Raw genomic sequence first — 22,362 nt, 5'->3', positions numbered from 1 at the left:
AATGGGTAGTTTAAAGAATGGTCAACAAATCTGAACGCTTTATAGTATTGTGAAATAATTGAAAGCCAGGGAGAGGAAAAGCATATGCACAGAAAAATTTACCTTAGATGTGTAAGAAGTAGAAAACAAAATATTTGGATTATATAAACTGTGAAAATGTTTTGTAAATATAATTACTATAGTTTTCAATTTTGCTAACAATAAAATCAAGACATTCTGCAACAAATGCACAGGTATTTGCTGTTTGGCCAAAAGATACTCTTTGCTAGTTGCTTTAGACAGAGGCTAACATTGGAAAAAGTCAGATTTTAGGCTGTATGAATATCTTTGACACAGACAGTATGTGATATAATTATATATAGTTTATCAGAACACCAGACACTACGTGCAGTAGAGGTTAATACTATACATTTGTACTAAGCATTCTATTACAAGCATAGTTAAGCAATATAAAACATCAAATATAAGTCTCATTGGATTTTAGGCCTTTTCATGGAATAAAAAAGCATAAATTATTCTGGGATTTGTAATTTTTTCACAACTACTTGATTACTGCAAGAAGATGTGATTGCTGGGCAAACTCAAAGCAAGTTTTGACAAAGTCACCAAAGGCAGGATCTTGGGAAGAATTTAAGTACTTGAAGTGGAAGAGCAGCATATTTTGAAGCCTTAGTCTAAACCTGTAAGGTCCAGAGCTCCTGCAGAGCTCTTTTTTATATTTGACAGGTCTGTAATCTGTAAGCACTTCAGTTCTTGACCTTAAAGTTGCCCAGATGCTTAAATCACTGTTACTGCAGTTGTCAGAAGTATCTCAATCCTGGTAGTTCAGCAATTCAGCCCTAACTCGGGAATCCAGAAACTAGGCACCTACTGCCTTCCTCCTTTGAGGGGTATGATCTGCTAAGCTTCCTCAGACTTACTGATTACTGAGCATGCAGTGATAGCTGCTGCTTTCTTCTAAAGCATAGCTAGGGGATAAATCTCCCTTTTCACTTAGAGATTTGGATAATTTAATATGACAGTGTGAACCCACATTCAGTTCCTCCTTTGCTGAAAAAAAAACCCAATAAAAAACCCCTCATGCTTCTTATTTCTTTATACTGACCAGCTTGGTTTAGGCTCTATGAACCTCAGTGCATATGTTTGTCAGCACAAATGCTTTCCATCTCAAACACTAACCCTATGTCTCAATGCTGAATTCCTGAATCAAAGGAGCTGGAAAAATGCTCAAAATATGTACAATAAGGAGGGAAGTTTTGTACATGTTACCCAGTAATGACATGATGTCAAACAAATGTGAGTAAGTCACTAGGACCATATTGCATTCAGCCATGAGTTTTGAAGGAATTCAGATGGGAAATGGCTGAATTTCTGGTGAACTTGTGTAAACTACCCTCTAAAAACAGCCACTCTCTTGAGACTGCCAGGTTGCTAGCATAACTTCTCTAAAAACAGAACTTTAAAGGAAATCCTGGGAACTATGGGATGAGTATGACTTCCATTCTTTGCAAAATGACAATATACAGTAAAGAATGAGATAATGAAGCACAGGCATTATCTCATTGTATTAGGAACCAGGCAACATGGAGTTTTGTGACACTGTGAGTGAGCAGGTGGGTAAAGGAGAGGCAGAAGACATAATATGTACAGATTTGTAAAGTAAAAATCCTTGAGCAGCTCCTATGCCAAAAGCCATTAAAGAAATTAAGTTGCAATGGTATTGGAGGAAAGGTACTTTGATGACTCTACAGGATAGGAAGATAAAGGGTAGGCTACAGCTACCTCTTCAGTAACTTACTTTTAGGTCCCTTTTCAGTGGGAGAAAGAGCATGGATCCCCATAGATAAGCCATAGGTTCATTTTTATTCAGCATTTTCATGGATAACCTTGGAACAGGGAATGTGTAATCAAATATTCAAGTTTGCAGGTGTTACTGAGATCTTTCAGGCAGTTAAATATGACACCAATGGTGAGAAACCCCAGGAGGACATCAGAAAGCAAGTACTGAGCAAAGAAATGCCAGATGATGCATTATGTGAGTGAATGGGAGGTAATGCAACCTAAATCGTGCTTAGCCAATGATTAACTTGGAAGTGGAAGTCACTATGTGAATTTCCTTCTGTGGAAGGAAACAGGTCTTGGATTCTTCACTGTCAGTTTTCTGAAATCATCAGCCCAGTGTGCACTGGTGGTTGAAAAAAATCCAAAATATTTGGCATCATAATGAAAAATATTGAGACTAAAAGAGAAAACAGCATTTTCTTGCTCTGAAAAAAATTGATGCACTGGATTACTTGATATAATACAGTTCCTTGCATCTCCAAAAAAGATATAATGTAGTTAAAGAGGATGCAAAGAAGGCAAGTGAAATGATTATGGGAATGAAACACTGTCTTACAGGAAAAGATTAAAATGCTTGAGCCTTTCCATTTGGGGAAGAAAAGCCTGGAGACAGAGAGATGATAAATATTGACAAAGTCATGAAGACAGTAATAAGGTAAATAACACTGCTATTATTCATCAAATTCCACAGTACTAGAGTAAGAAGACACTGAAACTAGCAGGGTGAGAATTTAAGACAGATAAGAAAGTACTGCCTTGCACAGTGGTTAGTGAATTTTTGGCATGTGTTGCCAGAGAATGTTATGGAGATAAATAGTACTAAGCAGGGTGAAAAATGGATTAATCAAGTTTCTGGGCAACAAGTTGATAAATAGATACTGAAATTAGGGCTGTACTCCCTGCAATTCCTATTGCAAATGTTGGGAGAAGGTGAGGAGAATGGACAGCAGACAGAGGAAGGGCTTGTGTGTGCTCCTCTCTTCTGCCGCTGGAGAGAAAACACTACTGAAGATATTACTGTTTATTAAGCTTCCTTATTATTGAAATAGTTATACCAGTGGCTCACCAAGGCTAATATAGAGAGTGTGGGGGGAAAGGTAATGAGGGATCACAGAAGCCTGAAATACCTCAGTCTCCGTGATTAACGAAGAATTACAGTGGAAGAGTAGTTTGAGGTAGCTTTAACTACATAAAACTTGAGAGATTTTTGCAACAAAAATAAGCAAGCAGGCTAAATTTAAGTTCTAAAGAGATACATGTTTCAGCTGATTTATACTTCAAAGTTTGCATATTAGAAAGAAATAATCTGAAGTAGATGGTTTAATTGATAATATATTTTTGTTATATATTTAATCAGTGGGAGGAAAATAGTCTTAATGAAACTTCCTTGTATTTCTACTTCTTTTTTTTTTGCATGGATAGATTTCAGTTAATTCTTATGGAAAGATTCAAATTTGGAAGGATGGCTCTGGCCATCTTGTAAAGTCACACCTATTTTAACATCAGTAACTTAGTGATATCTATAAAGTTTCCATTTTTTCTTCCTAACTATCTCCATATAAAACTAATTGATTTAATTCCTGATACTACAGACTTCAAAATAAATTAATTGAAATTAAGGAGAAATGGAGGAATCATAACACTTTTTTGACATAACAGTATAGAAAAAAATCCATGTTTATATTCAAAAAATCCAGTGTGCCTGTGATTATTTGCTGCCTAGCTGCAGTCAGTTTTCAAAACGTCTTAACTTTATCTGGTCAAACTTAATGAAGAAGACAAAGTTTTGAGTGCAGTCAGCCATGCCAAAAAAGCTGAAGAAATGTTATTTAACATGGTATCTTTGTTTCAGCAAATTTACTGACTTGACTTCATCTCTGGGCCCACAGAATGAATCAGAGATTTAAAATAAGCAACCATGAAGAGGTTATTTCTGAGAAGTCTTTTTAATATCAGTGTAATATTAGGCCTTCTAAAAAATACAAAAATGCTGTAAATTAGTCCTGTAAAGGTAACATATCATTTTTTTTCCCTGTCAGATGCTGTGGCAATATCGGGGAACAAATCATAGGTTAAGTTGCTTGTTTTCACTGCAAAGGAAATATTCTCAGACTAAACATCACATATAAGAAGTAATGAATTGGGAGCAAGACGTAATGAGAAGAGCACATACACACACTTCTGTAAGTAACCTAAGCAGCAAAAGAAAGGGTAGGGAAAATGTGGGCATGCTACTGAATGGGGCAGGTGAGACAGGATGTGGTGACACAGGCCATGGAAAAGCCGAAGTATTGGCTACTGCCTTCTCAGTCTTTACAAGCAGGACCAGCCTTCAGAAATCTAAGGGCCCAGAGACCAGGAGGAAAGGCTGGAGCAAGGAAGATGTATCCTTGGTGAAAAAGGATCAGGTCAGGGACTACTTAAGCACAGCAGACATACATAAGTCCATGTGCCCTGATGGAATGCACCCGTGAGTGCTGAGGGAGCTGACTCATGGCAGTAAGGCCACTCAATCATCTTTGAACTATCATGGTGATTGGAAGCGGTGCCTGGGGACTGTAGGAAGGAAATGTCACTCCTGCCTTCAAGAAGAATAAGAATGAGGACCCAGAGAACAATGATGAAATGACTGGCTTGGTAGATGAAGGGAGATAGAGTCATAGAATCATTAGGGTTGAAAGGGACCTTCAAAGGTCATCTAGTCCAACCCCCCTGCAAGGAGCAGGGACATCCCAGACTAGATCAGGTTGCTCAGAGCCTCATCCAACCTGGCCTTGAATGCTTCCAGGGATGGGGCATCCACCAGCTCTCTGGGCAATCTGTTCCATTGTTCTAGTACCCTCAGTGTAAAAAGTTTTTCTTAATATCTGATCTAAATCTACCTCCTTCTATTTTGAAACCATTACCCCTAGTCCTGTCACAATAGGCCCTACTGAACAGCCTCTCCCCATCTTTCCTGTAGGCCCCCTTGAGGTACTGGAAGACCGCTATAAGGTCTCCCCAAAGCCTCCTCTTCTCCAGGCTGAACAGCCCCAACTCTCTCAGCCTGTCCTCATAAGAGAGGTGCTCCAGTCCTCTTATCATCTTTGTGGCCCTCCTCTGGACCTTCTCCAACTGGTCCATGTCCTTCTTGTGTTGGGGGCTCCAAAACTGGACACAGTACTCCAGGTGGGGTGTCACCAGGGCAGAGTAGAGGAGGAGAATCACCTCCCTCGACCTGCTGGCCACGCTCGTCTTGATGCAGCCCAGGATGCGGTTGGCATTCTGGGCTGCAAGAGCACATTGCCGGCTCATGTTGAGCTTCTCGTCCACCAGCACTCCCAAGTCCTTCTCCTCAGGACTGCTCTCGATCCATTCCCCGCCCAGCCTGTATTTGTGCCTGGGATTGCCCTGACCCAGGTGCAGGACCTTGCACTTGGCCTGGTTGAACTTCCTGAGGTTGGCACGGGCCCACCTCTCCAGCCTGTCAAGGTCCCATGATGTCTACCTTGACTTCAGCAAGGCTTTTAACACTGTCTCCCATTAGATCCTCATAGAGAAGCTAGTGAAGTAGAGGCTGGAAGAGCAGACAGTGAGGTAGATGGATTGAGAACTGGCTGAATGACCAGGCCCAGAGGGTGGTGATCGGTGGTATGAAACTCAGCTGGAGGCCACTAACTGGTGATGTAGTCTGGGAGTTAGTACTGGCTCTAATCTTTTTCAGCATCTTTGTTAATGATTAATGGATGATGGGTTAGACTGTACCCTCAGCAAGTTTGCTGATGATACAAAACTGATAGGAGTAGCTGATACACCAGAGGGTTGTGCTGCCATCCAGAGTGACCTTGACAGGTTGGAGAAATGGGCTGACAGAAATCTCATGAAATTCAACAAAGAGAAAGGCCAAGTCCTGCAGCTGGGGAGGAAGAATCCCAGGAACACAATGGGGGCTGGGAAGCATCTTTGCAGAGAAGGACAGCCTTGGCTGCAGCGACCACGACACAGTGGAGTTCAAGATCCACGGGGCAGCAAGCAAACTACATGGCCAGCTCTCAGACCTAGACTTCAGGAAGGCAGACTTGGCCTCTTCAGGGACCTGATGGGTAAAGTGCCACGGGAGGCGGCCCTGCAGGGAAGAGAGGCCCAGGAAAGTTGGTCCACATTCAAGAAGCACCTCCTCCAAGCTCAGCAGAGGTGTATCCCGATGAAGAAAAGTCAGGCAAAAAGGCCAGGAGGCCTGCATGGATGAGTAAGGAGCTCCTCGACCAACTGAAAATGAAGAGGAAAGCCTATAGAGGGTGGAAGCAGAGGCAGGTAGCCTGGGAGGACTAGAAAGAGGCTGTGCGAGTGGCCAGGGGTCAGGTGAGGAAGGCTAAAGCCCTGACGGAATTGAATCTGGTCAGGGATATAAAAAGCAACAAGAAAAGCTTCCATAGGTATGTAGGGGACAAAAGAAAGTCCAAGGAGAATATAGGCCCCCTCTGGAAGGAAACCGGTGTCCTGGTTACCCGGGACATAGAGAAAGCTGAGGTACTCAATGAGGTACTTTTTGCCTCAGTCTTCACCGGTAAGGGCTCTTGTCTCACCACCCAAGCTGTGGAAGGCACAAGCAGGGACTGCGAGGATGAAGAACCGCCCACTGTACTGGAAGAGCAGGTTTGGGAACATCTGAGGAACTTGAAGATGCACAAGTCCATGGGACCTGATGTGATCCATCAGCGGGTCCTGAGGGAGCTGTTGGATGAAGTTGCCAAGCCGCTGGACATTGTATTTGAGAAGTTGTGGCAGTCCGGTGAGGTCGCCAATGACTGCAAGAGAGGGAACATAACCCCCATTTTTAAAAAGGGGAACAAGGAAGACCCGGGTAACTACAGGCTGGTCAGCCTCACCCCTGTGCCTGGCAAGGTCATGGAGCAGATTCTCCTGGAAACCATGCTAAGGCACATGGAGAGCAAGGAGGTGGTTAGTGACAGCCAACATGGCTTCACTAAGGGCAGATCGTCCCTGACCAGCTTGGTGGCCTTCTACGATGGGGTGACAGCATTGGTGGACAAGGGACGAGCAACGGATATCATCTACCTGGACTTGTGCAAAGCTTTTGACACTGTCCCGCACAACATCCTTCTCTCTAAACTAGAGAGGCATGGCTTTGATGGATGGACCACTCGGTGGATAAGGAGTTGGCTGGATGGCTGCACTCAGAGAGCGGTGATCAACGGCTCAATGTCCATGTGGAGACCGGTCACGAGTGGTGTCCCTCAGGGGTCCATGCTGGGCCCAGCCCTGTTCAACATCTTTGTCAGCAACACGGACAGTGGGATAGAGTGCACCCTTAGCAAGTTCGCTGATGACACCAAGCTGTGTTGTGCTGTCGACATGCTGGAAAGGAGGGATGCCATCCAGAGGGACCTTGACAGGCTGGAGAGGTGGGCCCGTGCCAACCTCAGGAAGTTCAACCAGGCCAAGTGCAAGGTCCTGCACCTGGGTCAGGGCAATCCCAGGCACAAATACAGGAGAATGGATCGAGAGCAGTCCTGAGGAGAAGGACTTGGAAGTGCTGGTGGACGAGAAGCTCAACATGAGCCGGCAATGTGCTCTTGCGGCCCAGAAGGCCAACCGCATCCTGGGCTGCATCAAGAGAAGCGTGGCCAGCAGGTCGAGGGAGGTGATTCTGCCCCTCTACTCTGCCCTGGTGAGACCCCACTTGAAGTACTGTGTCCAGTTCCGGATTCCCCAACACAAGAAGGACATGGACCAGTTGGAGAAGGTCCAGAGGAGGGCCACAAAGATGATAAGAGGGCTGGAGCACCTTTCCTGTAAGGACAGGCTGAGAGAGTTGGGGCTGTTCAGCCTGGAGAAGAGGAGGCTCTGGGGAGACCTTATAGTGGTCTTCCAGTACCTCAAGGGGGCCTACAAGAAAGATGGGGAGAGGCTGTTCAGTAGGGCCTGTTGTGATAGGACGAGGGGTAATGGTTTTAAAATAGAAGGAGGTAGATTTAGATTGGAGATTAGGAAAAAAATTTTTACAACGTGAGTTTTAGAGCACTGGAACATGTTGCTCAGAGAGGTGGTGGATGCCCCATCCCTGGAAATGTTCAAGGCCAGGCTGGATGAGGCTCTGAGCAATCTGATCTAGTCAGGGATGTTCCTGCTCCTTACAAAGGGGTTGGATTAGATGACCTTTGAAGGTCCCTTCCAACTCTAACCATTCTATGATTCTATGATTTTATGACTTCGGCGTCCTGGTGGACGCCAAGCTGAACATGAGCCAGCAATGTGGTCTTGCAGCAAAGAAAGCTAATGGTATCCTGGGCTGCATTAGACAATACGTTGTGAGCAGGTTGAGGGAGGTTATCCTTCCCCTTTCTTCAGCACTGGTGACACCATACCTGGAGTACTGTGTCCAGAGAAAAGTACAAGAGACTTGTGTACAAGAGACAGATAGAACTACTGGAGAGAGCCCAATGAAGGGCCACTAAGATGGTCAGAGGGCTGGAGCACGTGTCATATGTGGAAAAGCTGAGAGAGCTGGGACTGTTTAGCCTGCAGAGGAGAAGGCTCAGAGGAAATTTTATCAACATATGTGAATATCTGAAGGAAGGGTGTAAATAAGACAGAGCCAGACTCTTTTGAGTGCTGTCTAATAAAGTTACAAGAGGCAAAAACTGAAATACAGGAAATTCTGTTTAAACATGAAGAAAAAAAATTACTGGGAGAGTGACTGAACTCTTGAAGAGGTTGTCCAGGCAGGTTGTGGAGTCACCGTCCTTGGAGATATTCAAAAGCTGTCTGGACATGGCCCTGATCAAATGGTTTTAGGTGACATTGCTTGAGCAGGTGGGTTTGCCAAGATGATAGTCAGAGGTCCCTTCCAGCCTCAACCATTCTGTGATTCTGTGATTTATATAAAAATATACATTTACATCAGAGTTTTCTGCAGAGATACATTTAGTTAGTCTGAGTTTCAGAAATAGCTTTGAACCAATCATGTGAACATTAGACTACTTTGAATTTGGACACAAAATTTTGGACACTCACTGTTTTTAAATGTGTCTTCCTCTTTTTTTTTTTTTAGTGCAGAATATCTTGCATTTGATGTAGGATTAATGTAACCTCAATGAGTTGTTTTCCAGTTCCTGCTCATGCAGTAAGGGTGATAAAAAAGAGGACCTCAAATTATTATTAATGATAGCTCAGATATATACATTCAGGCAATTTGGGGAGGTGTTGGAGAAAATGTGCTGTCTTTCATTTTACTTTGTGAGTTTTATAAAGATTCTAGCTCTTTTACTTTCTCTCAGGTTTCATCAGTTTTGTGTCCTACTGTGTCCTGCACTAGGATCAATAAACAATTTGGAAAGTCTTTTGTAATTTATTCATTGACTATTTCATGCATACTGAAGGCATATTATATACAGGAAAGGAAAACCTGTATCAGTATTGATCTATATTTTGTAATGATATCCAGCCTATTAGGAAATAAAATAACACAGATTTTGTGAAATGATGTTAATTGCAGAAGAAATAGTGCAAAAATGAAATCTTAATGAAGCATAAATCCAAACTGCATGTTGTGACTTATTATGAAGAATTAAGTTTTTCACATGTATGAACAAAAATTCAGAATGCATTTTATCTCCCTCCTTTTCTTCTAGGAAGAAATTTCCTGTTTTGGTCATGGATTAAACTGGTACAAAAGATTTAGTTATATGCCCAAAAAGGTGCCTTGTAGCCTCTATGGTCAGGCCCACTATCCAGAGAGTATTTTGTGTTTGAAAATGAAGGGATAATAAGTGATAGAAGAATTAAGATTATCTGTAGAATATCTAAGTTTAATTCTTGTCTCTATCACAGACTTTTTGTGCAACTTAGAGAAATGCAGTTGTTCTGTGCTACAATACCTCATCTCTAATCTTCAGAAGAAAGAATGTGAGAACGTGTCTGCCTTATCTGTAAAGGCTTTGAAGTACAGACTGTCTCTTTGAATGTATTTTCTAGCGTAAAGTACAATGGAACCTCTGATTTGTGTTAGGGCCTTTCAGTGTTACTGTGATACAAATAAATAATAATTAGTAATAGATGTTTTGTCTGCTTTCTTTATAAAGGATAAGTCCATGAAAGAAAGCTAACTTTTCCCTGTGAGATGAAAAGAACTTCAAAGGTCAAATTTTAGCTATTATTCTAATGAAAAATGAGATGCTTCTAAAGTTGTTGATAAAGAGTATAGTTTCATAAACTTCTCCTATTTCCTTTTAGCTGCACTAGAGTTCTTACTGTGATTTTACAGTTTGAGCACATCAAAACAGTAAAAGCCCCCATAGCTTGCATTTTTGTTCCCTTTAGCTGTACTGTGAAGATGCCATCAGAACCTTGCTCAGAGCCTCCAACCACCCTTACTTTATTGTTATTATAAATAAAAAAGAGGAAGATTTATGAATATGTGAGATATTTATGCTGTGAGAAATATCAACTAGTATCTATCAAACATCAGCTTTGTTAGCAACAATATTTTGGAGAAAGTCAGTCAAGTTAAGGCACATTGCATCTATTTTTGTGTTGGTAATGCTTTAGTACATAGACCTCACTTTTTTTTTTAAGCAAGAAGGAAACTTAATTTGAGACAAAACTTAATTTGAATGAATTCCAACTGTCTCACCATGTCTAAAGAATTATTCCTGTCTGTAGATACACTCACAAATAGAAAACGTCAAATTATTAGGACAGAGTTTATTTACAGTTCAGTGAAGTGAAGAAAGGAAATTTTTGACTCCACTAATATGACCTCTTACCTTATCAAGTTTTTATTTTCTCTTGAAATTCGCAGCTCATGAAGAGAAATAAAAGGCAAAGGATTAACAAAAATGTACATTCAGATACTTTCTAAACTGCTTTATTATGCATATCTTTTAGAGTTAGAAAAAAAAATTGATGTATTTAACAATGAAATAGGAATGAATCTTAAGAGAAGGATTTTAGAATAATTCATAAAGTAATTCTGACAGTTTGAGGTACACAGACAGTTGAGAATTGTCAGTGAACTACTTTAATATTTAACCGATTCTTATCTCCTCATTTGCTGTACTGCCTCATATTTATAGTAACTTTGGAAATGAATGACAGGAGGGATGTACAATCCCCTTCTCTAGGCTAGCAAGCATACAGGAAGGAATAAGTTGTGTCCTTTGAATATATATAGCAGCTAAATTTAAACTGAGGTAGAATTATTCCCTGAATTTCTCCTGCCATTCTGTTATCTTAGGATCCTTAACAGGGGAAGTAAAGCATTTGGTTATTTCCATGGATGTTAAAGTAAAGGCAAATTGGAAATAAAGATTAAAAACAACAGCTTATTAGCTGAAATGTCTCTGACCCTGCCTATCATCCTTCTTATCATTAATTTTATTTTGTCTTTTGTCTCTTTGCTTTCAGCATTCTGGCTGCTTCTCTGCATGTGCTTTGTTATCTGTCTGAAAACCTTTAGCATTTCTGCTAAATTAGTGAGTGTAGGATATCTCTGCCTCACATCTTTCCACATACACACTTTCCCCAACACTTCTTTATGTTTTCCCATCATTCCTGTTAATGATAACTGCTAGTTCACTTTTCTTCCTCAAATCTGAATGCTTGCTGTGAGAAGCCTGCTTTAAATGTCAGCACATTTCCTTGACTCAGCCTCATTTTCTTATGCTGTTTGCCAGCTCTGCTGATATGAGTATTGTTGCATCTAATGCTCTAAAGCTCCCCTAGCCAGATTCTCATCAAATGTAAATTTACTTAACATCATTGGAAGCATTGGATTTGAAAAGCTATTTTTCTATGCTTCTTACCTTTCAGATTGTAATAGCTGCATAAAATGCAGAAGTAGTGTTGCTGAAGTTGGAAGGGACCTCTGGAGATCATCTTATTCAACCCACCTGCTCCAAGCAGGGTCAGCTAGAGCTGGTTGATCAAGACCATTTACAGACATCTTTTGAGTATCTCCAGGGATAGGGACTGCACAGCCTCTCGGGGCAACCTGTTCTGATGTTCAAACATCCTCAGAGTGAAAAAAATAATTCTTATGCTTAAATAGAATTTCCTGTGTTTCAGTTTGTGGCCATTTACTCTTGTCCATTCCCTGGGTAGCAAGGAGAAGAACTTGGCTCTGTCTTCTTCACTGCTTCCTGACAGGTACTGATACACATTGATAAGATCCCCCTGAGCCTTCTCTTCTCCAGTCTAAACAGTCACAACTCTCTCAGCTTTTCCTCATAGGACAGATAGTCCAGTCCCTTAATTATCTTAGTGGCCTCTCATTGGACTCTCTCCAGTAGCTCCGTGTCTGCCTTGTACTGGGGAGCCCAGAGCTGGACACAAGTACTCCAGGTATGTCCTCACCAGTGATGAATGGAGGGGAGCAATTACCTCCTTCAGCCTGCTGGCAACACTCCTCCTAATGTAGTGCAGGAAGCTGTTGGCTTACTTTGCTGGAAGGTTACATGGCTGGCTCATGTTCAACTTGCTGTCCACCAGGGCCCTTCTCCAGCCACTTAGTCCATGTACTTGTCCATGAGATTCTTCCCTCCCAGATTCCCTTTGCTAAATTTCGTAAGATCTCTGTCAGCCCATTTCTCCAACCTCTTGAGGTCCCTCTGAATGACAGAATAGTCTTTTGGTATATCAGCTACTCCTCCCAGTCTTTTGTAATTTGCAAGCTTGCAGAGAGTACACTCTGTCTCATTATTATCTTTATTTATGTGTCTCATATTTATCTCATTAATAAAGATTTTACACACTGTTGGCCCCAATGTTGACCCATTGGGTATATCATGAGTTACTGGTCTTCATCTGTACTTCATGCTCTGATTATAAGTCTTTACATCTAGCAGTTTAGTCAGTTTTCAGTTTATCTCACTATTCATTTATCAAGCATGTTTCATCAGTAGTCTATAAGACCATCATAGGAGACTAAAGTTAAGATAATATCTACTGCTCTCCTTGTCCACGGAGCTAGTCATTTCACAGTGGTCAGGCCCCTTGTAAATCTATGCTGACTGAACACCAGTCACCTTTCTGTCCTTCATATGTCTGAAAATGACTTCCAGGTTTAGTTCCATCATCTTCTTCGGGCCCAAGGTGAGGCTGACCACCTTGTAGCTCTCCAAATCTTCTTCCTTGCCCACTCTTCCAAATAGGAGTGAAATTTTCTTTCTTCCAGTCCTCAGGAATCCCCTTTCTGTCTGCACATCACCATGACCTTTCAAAGATAACCAGAAGTGGCCTTTCAATGACATCGATCAGGTCCCTCAGCATTTCTCTACTGCGAGTAAGTTTTCCTTGCTCCATAATTCCCCACTGTTCTTAGGGCCCTGGGGTTCCTGTAGGCAAATCTCACCATTAAAGACTGAGGCAAAGAAGGCATGGAGTACTTCAGCCTCTTCCATGTCCTTTGTCACCAGGTCTGCTAGTCCATGCAGAAATGGGCCCACATTTTCCTTCATCTTGTCTTTGCTACTGATGTATCTGTGGAAGTCTTTGTTTTTACTCTTCACATCCTTTGCCAGATTCAGCTCCAGATGGGCTTTGTTTCTTCTGACCACATAGTTCTGTGGTCCCTGCATGAACAAGCGGTCGGTGTCTCTATCTTCCTGCTGGGTGACCTGAACTTTCTTCCACCTCTTGTATACTTCCTTTTGATGTCTGAATTTAGTCAGAAGCTCCTTGCTAATCTGAGCAGGCCTCCTGCCACCTTTGCTTGATTTCCAGCACTTTGGAAGTGACTGTTCTTGATCTTGGAAGAGGTGATCCAGGAAAATCAACCAGCTCTCCTGAACCTCACTTTCCTCCATGACTGTTGTCCATGGGACTCTTTCAAGTAGATCCCTGAATTGTCAAACATTATCTCCCCTCCCTGGAGAAGCATGTATACTGTAGCTGCTCTTGACATACATGTAGACTAATCTCATCTACTCTGGTTTATCAAGCCTATATTTAAACTAATAAATACTGTTCATCTTTTGTACTACTGCTGCCAATAATAGTTTAAATGAATCTTCATGTTAAAGAATATAAAGCCTAAAAATTCTAAAATATCACTAGATCAAGTTTCTGCTAAGTAAAATAATCGAAGCTGTATTTATTATTTATTTTTCCACATCATAAAGAGGCGCTGATTGAGATGAGATTGAAGCTGTGTTGTGTTGGATATGGTATAAGCAGATGTTGAAAGAGAGCTTTCAGTCTAAACCTTAGAAAGTTCATAATGTAAGCCAACAAGATGGTCAGAAGTCAAGAGAGCAAGAATAATTAAAGCATTGTGTCTGCACTTATGTAAGATAACAGCAGCTTAAATTTAGGTTAGAATCCAGTTTTCCAGATTGCCAAATTATCTCTGTATTCAGTAAATTGTATTTCCCCTATTAGGTGTTTTCTGTGCTAATATTTTTCCTATTTAGTTCTAAATGCCACAAGTGCCAACATTTACAGTTTCAATTGTTGTTGATATTCTTTTATTTTTTTTCCATTTCTTAAAGTGATTCCATATTGTTTCATTCTATCCTCTTTGATCATTCTGTTTAATTCTTCCCCATCATTTTACCTTCTCATACTGTAGTTGTGCCTACTTACACTACTCAGATAAGTGAAACACGGGTAATATTTTAAAAATTAATTCTGTATTTGTTGTGGTCTACATATTCCATAAATTGTGGAAAAGCTTTTCTTTTAGGACGTGGGAACTATTTTAAATTTGGAGTTTATAAAATTGTAACAACAGTTGAGTTAGCTGTAGATTTATTAATGAAACTTACAAAGACCACCTGTCTCATTAGCTGATCTAACCTGTGTTAGTGTTCTTATGTTTTTTTCCAAAGTTTAAGGCTTCTTCCTACTTTCCTCTGAGCTGCCAAAGTGACTGTAAGAAATCCATTATGTATGTTCTAGTGACAGATTCAAAAATCTATTGTGCTGTAAAAAATACACATTGCAAGATAGTCCCTGCTTCAAAACCCTCCTTGTTTGTTATTTGTTCTCAAATGTCATAGTACTAGCAGTAAAACCCATCATCCCTTCTTATCACATTTTTTGTCCTCATACCCAGGAGGCAATGTAACACCCTGGTACTTTGATCAAGGGATTGATTGCTTACTATGATACTATGACAGATTATGTCCCTTTCCACATGTGAGTGTGCTTCTTAGTTGCTGGTTCAATTTACTCTTTGTTCACAGTCATGCGTGACCAAGTTGTAACAACAGCCAAATTAGCTTTCCCCATTACTGCCCTTTTCTATGTGTAGCTGTACTTAGAACACTCATAAGTTCTGTGGTGTCTGAAGACATCTACTTTTACAGTCCTTAGATTTCAGTCTTGGTTTCTATAAATAATTTCATATGCTGTTATCTTCTCCAGAAAAGAAATAAATTTCTGCAGTACAAGTTTATATCTCTCCTGTCTATAAACAATAAAGTGTTTGTTTTCACAATAATCAGATTAGAATGTGTTGCTCTTCTGTCACATAATGTTTTTACTTTTCAGAGTAGTTCACTATTTTCTGGTAAATGTTACCCAAATGTGAAATTTCTTGATGAAATGTTTTTTAAGTCTGTTTTCTAGCCTTGCTAACACCAGAGCATCTTTTTTACTGTCACTTCATTATCCTCGCCTTTTCCCTTAACAGAATTTAAAAACAAAAATGTGGCTTTGATTCAACTTTAAGAACTAGCAGTGCTTATCTTCATATTATGACAGCAGTATCATTTACTAATTATATATTACTGCAGTTAGTACTTAGAAATTTGGTGTTGTGGATCTGTAATCTCTTGTTATGCAATTGTAAATATATGACAAAAAAATGTTCTAGGCCTAAGGACCTTTATTCTGTAACACCTTACTAAGCTTGCCATTGTGTGTTTTCCCTAATGACTTATGTCGCCTTTAATAACAAAAAGTTAGTTATTTTTGTTTACTTTTGATAAAAATCATGTCTGAAGCTGACCTATTTCTCATTGTTAGGCATTTTTTTTTTCTATTTTTTTGGCCAAGGTAGTAGGCATGAGCATTATAAAGTGTATTTAATTTAATCTGACATACTGACTGTGCCATAAAACTAAAGAATGCAGTTTGTGTAGATTGTTATATTCACAGATCTGTTGGAGATATTGCATACATAAACAGGGAGAGGGAAGGATGAATAAAGTTGTGATGCATCTTTTATTGACTATGAAATAGTGTATTCCAGGATGACTGCAGTAACATATGCAAAGCTGAAGTAAAACATATCACTATATTATTGATTTAGACATCTTAGTTTCTATTTTTATTAGTAGGACAGAGTATATTTCTCAAGAGATACTGAGAATTGGCTCTGTACCATTTCAATCCTAGTTACAGTTATTACCATAACAATGAATTGCTATTTGACTACTCAGAATTTTGACTATTCCTTTCCATGAAGAGAGATTTATTTGAAATCTCTGCCTTTGGTAATAAGGAAAAATATTTTAAAACCTTGCAATGGTTTATTTTTAACAATGCTTTGTTTTTTTTCAAGTAAAAGAGTGATGGGAATAAAATCAAATTTATATTAGCAATTTCAGATTAGACTACTGCAAGTGTTGTGCCGGCAACTGAAGATAAAAGCTATGACATGCTAGTGAGTAGACCATCTCTAGAGGTAAAAAAGAGTAACCTAAAGAGTCTCTCCTGGCTTTCTGTCCAGCCTTATCTAAAAGTTAAGCTAAACTTTAAAGTTATCATTGTCCTCTGACCATGCTAGAGCTGTTAGAATTCAGTGTGAAAATGCTGTCTGATGAGAGTCTTATGACTGTATTTTAGAGAAGTGAAGAAAATGTTGAAGAACAAAAAAAAACAAAAAAAGGATTGTTCCACAAGCTACATCTGGGTGCTGGACCACGACCTAAGTTCTGTTCCTGCCTCTGATTGGCTAACTGTGCTTACTAAGTCATATAATAATTTTAATTATCAGCTATTACTTATTTACTTAAAGTGTAAAAAAAATTCTATCAGGGACTGTTTTATAACGTGTTGAGCCCTGAGGAGAAGGACTTTGAGGTGTTGGTTGATGAGAAGCTCAACATGAGCAGGCAATGCGCCCTTGCAGCCCAGAAAGCCAAGCATATCCTGGGCTGCATCAAAAGAAGGGTGACCAGCAGGTTGAGGAAGGTGATTCTCCCCCTCTACTCTGCTCTTGTGAGACCCCACCTGGAGTACTGTGTCCAGCTCTGGAGCCCCCAACATAAGGATGTGGACCCATTGGACTGAGTCCAGAGGAAGGCCGTGAAGATGATAAGAGGGTTGGAGCACCTCTCCTATGAAGAAAGGCTGAGAGATCTGGGGCTGTTCAGCCTGGAGAAGAGAAGGCTCTGGGGAGACCTTATAGCAGCATTTTGGTACCTAAAAGGGGCCTACAAGAAAGCTGGAGAGGAACTTTTGACAAGGGCATGTAGTCATAGGATGAGGGGTAATGGCTTTAAACTGGAAGAGGGTAAATTTAGACTAGATATAAGGAAGAAATGCTTCAGTAGGAGAGTGGTGAGGCACTGGAACAGGTTACCCAGAGAAGCTGTGGATGCCCCATCCCTGGAAGTATTTAAGGCCAGGTTGGATGGGCAAGATGTAATATTGGTGTTCTCCATGCATTGGTAGAATGCTAGGAGTGAGAGAGAAAATGTTCCCTGTATAAAGTGGAACAAACAAAGCTGATAATTTTATATAGCATGCTAAAGCACCAAATGGAGTGATAATAGTGCTATAAGCATGTGTTGGTGGAGATTTCCTACTCTTTGTTATTCCCTTTCTAGTCTAGCGTACTTTCACAGAGGCTGCATCTGAGTTGAGTGTTCTCTGAATATGCTAAACATCCAAGTGAAGAAATTAATTACCTTTTTGAAGAGCTGATTCTCACTTACAAATATTTAAAATCTTGCTTGGATTGTTCCACAAGCTACATCTGGGTGCTGGACCACGACCTAAGTTCTGTTCCTGCCTCTGATTGGCTAACTGTGCTTACTAAGTCATATAATAATTTTAATTATCAGCTATTACTTATTTACTTAAAGTGTAAAAAACCAAGCAACCTGGTCTGGTGGAAGGTGTCCCTGAGAATGGCAGGGGAGTTGGAACTGGGTGATCATTATGGTCCCTTCTAACCCAAACCATTCTCTGATTCTATGTGTTTGCTCAATATCTTTGGAATAGCATCTCAGTTTTAGTTAAGGCTTCTGTCCTTCACTCTGAAGCAATAATCACAAGAAGTTACTATGAAGAAAATTGTGCTGTGCTTCACAGATGAAAACTAAAGCAGTGTTCATACCAACTTTTATTATTTGCTAAAGCAATTAATGTATCATTCCAAATCTGGGGGGGAAAAAAAGGAATTTTAAGTACTTTCCTGTAAACTTTTACTACTCTCTTCTAATACACGGAACACAAGTGAAAGTTTGTTATTGACTTAGGTACTTTGGTGAGGTGGGTGACCAATAGCTTCACGTAACTCACAATTCCTTCTTACTATTTCCTATAAGAGACGAAAAGAGAAATCTAACTCAGTCTAGTGACTGATACTGAATGTTTAATTTCTGAAGGAAAGAAAAAACAAATTATTACTTCCTTATACATGTATTATTTAATTTGTACAATTGATCTAATTGTATTAATCTAATCTAATTAATACAATTCTTGAAGGTGAAATTGTAGAATGGAAGTGTGTGCACTTTAGATGTTTCCTGTGTTGGCTAGTTATCCCACTTTTTTGTTACTTATACTTGCTGAATTGGTTGAAAAAGAATTATCAGCAAACACAACTGAACAAATTGCACTTCCCTCAGCTGAACTGTATGAAAGACCCCAGAGACAAACCAAACAAACCTAGCATGGTCCCACAGGAATCTAGAAATTCGGTTGGCCTTTTTAAGACTGTCTTCTCTGGGGAACAAATCCCTGCAGCTGCTTTTAAAAGTCGAGGGTTAAAAGCATTTTTGTTGCTGAGAATGCACATTGGAGCATATGTGATGCTTTAATGTGCATTTTAAAGTGAAAATACAATACAGCTTTTCAGAGCCTTTGGAAATAATCACAGACTTGCTTCAGAGGTTGAATGAATTCCGAAAGGTAATTTCAGGCAGAGCTGACTGACACTCTGAATTTCCCTTCTGGAAGAAATTTTGATATTTCAAGAAAGTTTTCATTCTGAATGAATGAAAGAACTTGTTCTGTTTTTCCTTCACTGGAAAAATAACTGTGGAAAAAATGGAAATGCTTTGTGGTTTTTGTTGTTTGTTCCTAAAGAGATTTGTCAATTTCTGCACTTAAAAGACTATTCCTTGGGTTGTTCCTAGCTATTAGAAGAGCCCAAGTAATTCTCAGAACCCAAAGGAATTAATTATCATTGAGAAAAGACTCTGAAATACTAAGAATTGGAAATGTATTATAAAGTTTGGATTTTACATGATGTTACAGTGAAAAAGAAAAAAATAAAAATCATGTTATCAGCACGTTTCATGATATTAAACCTTCTGGAAAAAGGGTGATGGAGTTCTAGGAGACTATGGAGAGCAGCTAAGCTATCTTTTTTTTCAGTAATACATTTTCCTCACTCTACAATTGATCTGTCTCACTGAGTGCAAAAGGGCAATTTTTGATTGATTTCACTCCACAAGGAAGATTTCGGTAGAATGTGCTGCTGGAAGCTCCAGGACTGCCTTTTTATCACCCACCCTGAAACTCACAAGCATGAACATCCTATACCAACTAACTTGCCTCCTTCAACCATTCATCTTTGGGAGCCCGGTGTCCCTACAGTGAAGCCGTATGTATACAAGCTCTTTTTAACTTTGATATTTTGCTGTAGGCAGCAAGGAGAACTGCTGACGGAGGAGGCAGTGAAGGCAAAAGGGAGCTTTTTTTCATACCTACTACATAACACTCCTGCAACACAGCTCCAGGTTGCTATAGGCCTGCAATGGAGAAGTGGAAAGGGTGGAGGCAGAGTCTCAGGAGGTTTGGGCCACTAAGGTAGGTGTGAAGTAGTTAGAAGACTAGGGCTGCAGATACAGTGGTATCAGAATAGAATTAGTACTGAAGAGTGTTAGTGTCAGTTACCTGTAAAACTGTGGTACTACTATGGTACTGATATGTTGTCTATACTATTTAGGATCAGTGAAGATCTTTCCCATTCTTTCCTGTACCATGGCTGACCTCCAGCAAGTGATCAACACTTGTGATGAACAGTGCTAGGGAGCAGCTTAATTCTGAAAAGACTCTTCTGTGAAAGTGTAGCTGCACTCAGAAGAACCTAGGCATCCTACCTCCTGGCATGCCTTTCAGTGAGTGAGCAGTGGTGAAAAATAGAGGTTGTTTGTCCTCCTTTACTTGAGATGTATCTTTAAAAAGGTGCTAAAAATTTTTAATCCCATATGAATCAACTGTCTGTCCTGCGCAAGTGCCCATCCAGACATTTGAACTTTATGTTTCTTCTTTCTCTAGACAGGCCCTCATTAAGCATGGGAAAGTGATGAATTATGTCACAGAGGCACTTATATCCCTTTTCTGTGGTTGCTGAAGAGACCTTAATTTAGATTCTCTTGTATATCTTGACTAGTACCTCTCTGCATAGTGTAGTTTTATTACACAGGTGCTCTGAGACATTTAGCCTAATTTGTATTGCTACAACAGCTGGCCTGAATATAGATCAACAACCTGAAATACCCTGTTCCCCATTCAATTCTGTAAACTAGCAGAAAATCTTGGAAAAATTTTAAATAATATATTTTCAAACATATGAGAGCTTTGAATTATTTCTAACAGAAAACGGGGAATGTGAACATTATAAGTCTATTTTTGGAGCAGTAATTGTAGTTAATGATGCAAATTATAACTCATTTTCACCAAAATGGCAGGGGCAATCCTAGTATGTACCTCTCTTCAGCGAGTGAAGTAACACTGAATACAGTGATCTATTCACTTAGCCGTATCCCCTGCATTGGAGGCATTTCAGATTTCCCATATATTTCAGGTGGGATTTTGATGATTCTTGTCCACACTAACCTGTTAACTTTAGCTATCATAAAAATAGACATCAGGTCTAAACAAATATTTTTGCTCCCTGCATAATCAATGGTTGTAGAAAACCATCTACAGAACCTAGAGACTTTTCCCGTACGCCTTTGGTGTCGCTGTAGGGAGCCTGTGCAATGAATATAGGGATCTGTCTAACTTACACATGCTGAATACTAGGTAAAATCATTGCAGCTCTATGCTGTGATGATGTAAACTGTGTCCTTTTCCAGTTCTTGTGTATCTTATATATCAATGTAATTGGGATTCAGAATTTTGCAACTCAACCATGTGCTATAAAGCAAAGGGTTTTACTTCCAGTTAGTAATAAATATATTGCCTCTAAATTGTAATTTATTTTCATATCAAGTAATACGATAATAAATAACATCTAATCATTGCTATATTGTAATAGTACCATCTCCAGCATGGGCTCATCTGCAGGCCATAGTCCCTATTGGCAAGTACCTGTTGCAGTGTAGGACCTCCATGGGCTGCAGTCCCTTCAAGGGGTGTACCTGCTTTGGCATGGATCCTTCCTGAACTTCAGTCCCTTTGGAGGAGGACTGCGTGTGCTTGCTCCACCATGGAGCACCTCCCCCTCCTTTGACCTCTGTCTTTTGTTCCCTTCTCCTCTCTCTCATTTTCTGCCCTTACTTAAATAGGTTTTCACAGAGCCACCACCAGCCTGGCTAATGGGCTCAGCTTTGGCCTGTGGTGGATCTGTTGTGACACTGGCCTGACCTGGCTGTGTCTGGCACAGGGCAGCCCTGATCTCTTCTCACAGAAGCCACCACTACAGCCTGCCTTGTACCAAAACCTTGGAGACAGCAAACATGGCACAGAAGACCCACTTCAGTATGGCCACAGGAAAACCACTAAAACAGCAGCTGAGATTCAGGGCACTAGATGCCTGTGTAGTCAACTAAATTGTACTCCTGAAGTCCTTGACCAGATAATTTAAATATCCTTTTACTAATTCACAGAAATCAGATATTCCAACATCTAATTCTGACTGTCTCTAAATTCCTGATATTTCTAGCCTAGAAAGATGCAAAATAACACAAGTTTTTTTACACTGTGTAAGACCTTGGGTAAACAGAATAGAAAAATATCTTATGCTGAAAGGGAAAGTGTTGGGTTGTAAGTAGGTTTCTAGTGGAGTTCCTCAAAGTTTGGTTTAGAATTGATGTTATTTAATATATTCATTTATGACCCTGGCACAAAAAGCAAAAATGTTTTAACAAAATTTGCTGATGGCAGAAAGGTGAGAGGAACTACAAATACAAAGCCGTGCTTGAGTATTGTGCAGAGTTAAGAGACCTTGAGGACCAGAGTAATAGAATTGGAATAAGATTTAATAGTACAAAATAAAAGGTCACAGAATTTGCCCTTTTCATCTTACCTGTCATTACCTGTCTAAAACTTAGAGGCCTACTTTAAGCTGTTCACCTGATCAAATAATCATAGTGAAATGCCTCTACAAGG

This window comes from Chlamydotis macqueenii, chromosome 4 (genome assembly GCF_036417535.1).
Source record: "Chlamydotis macqueenii isolate bChlMac1 chromosome 4, bChlMac1.mat, whole genome shotgun sequence".
NCBI lineage: Eukaryota > Metazoa > Chordata > Aves > Otidiformes > Otididae > Chlamydotis > Chlamydotis macqueenii.
The sequence above is the reverse complement of the archived record's forward strand: the minus strand, read 5'-3'. Positions refer to the sequence as shown.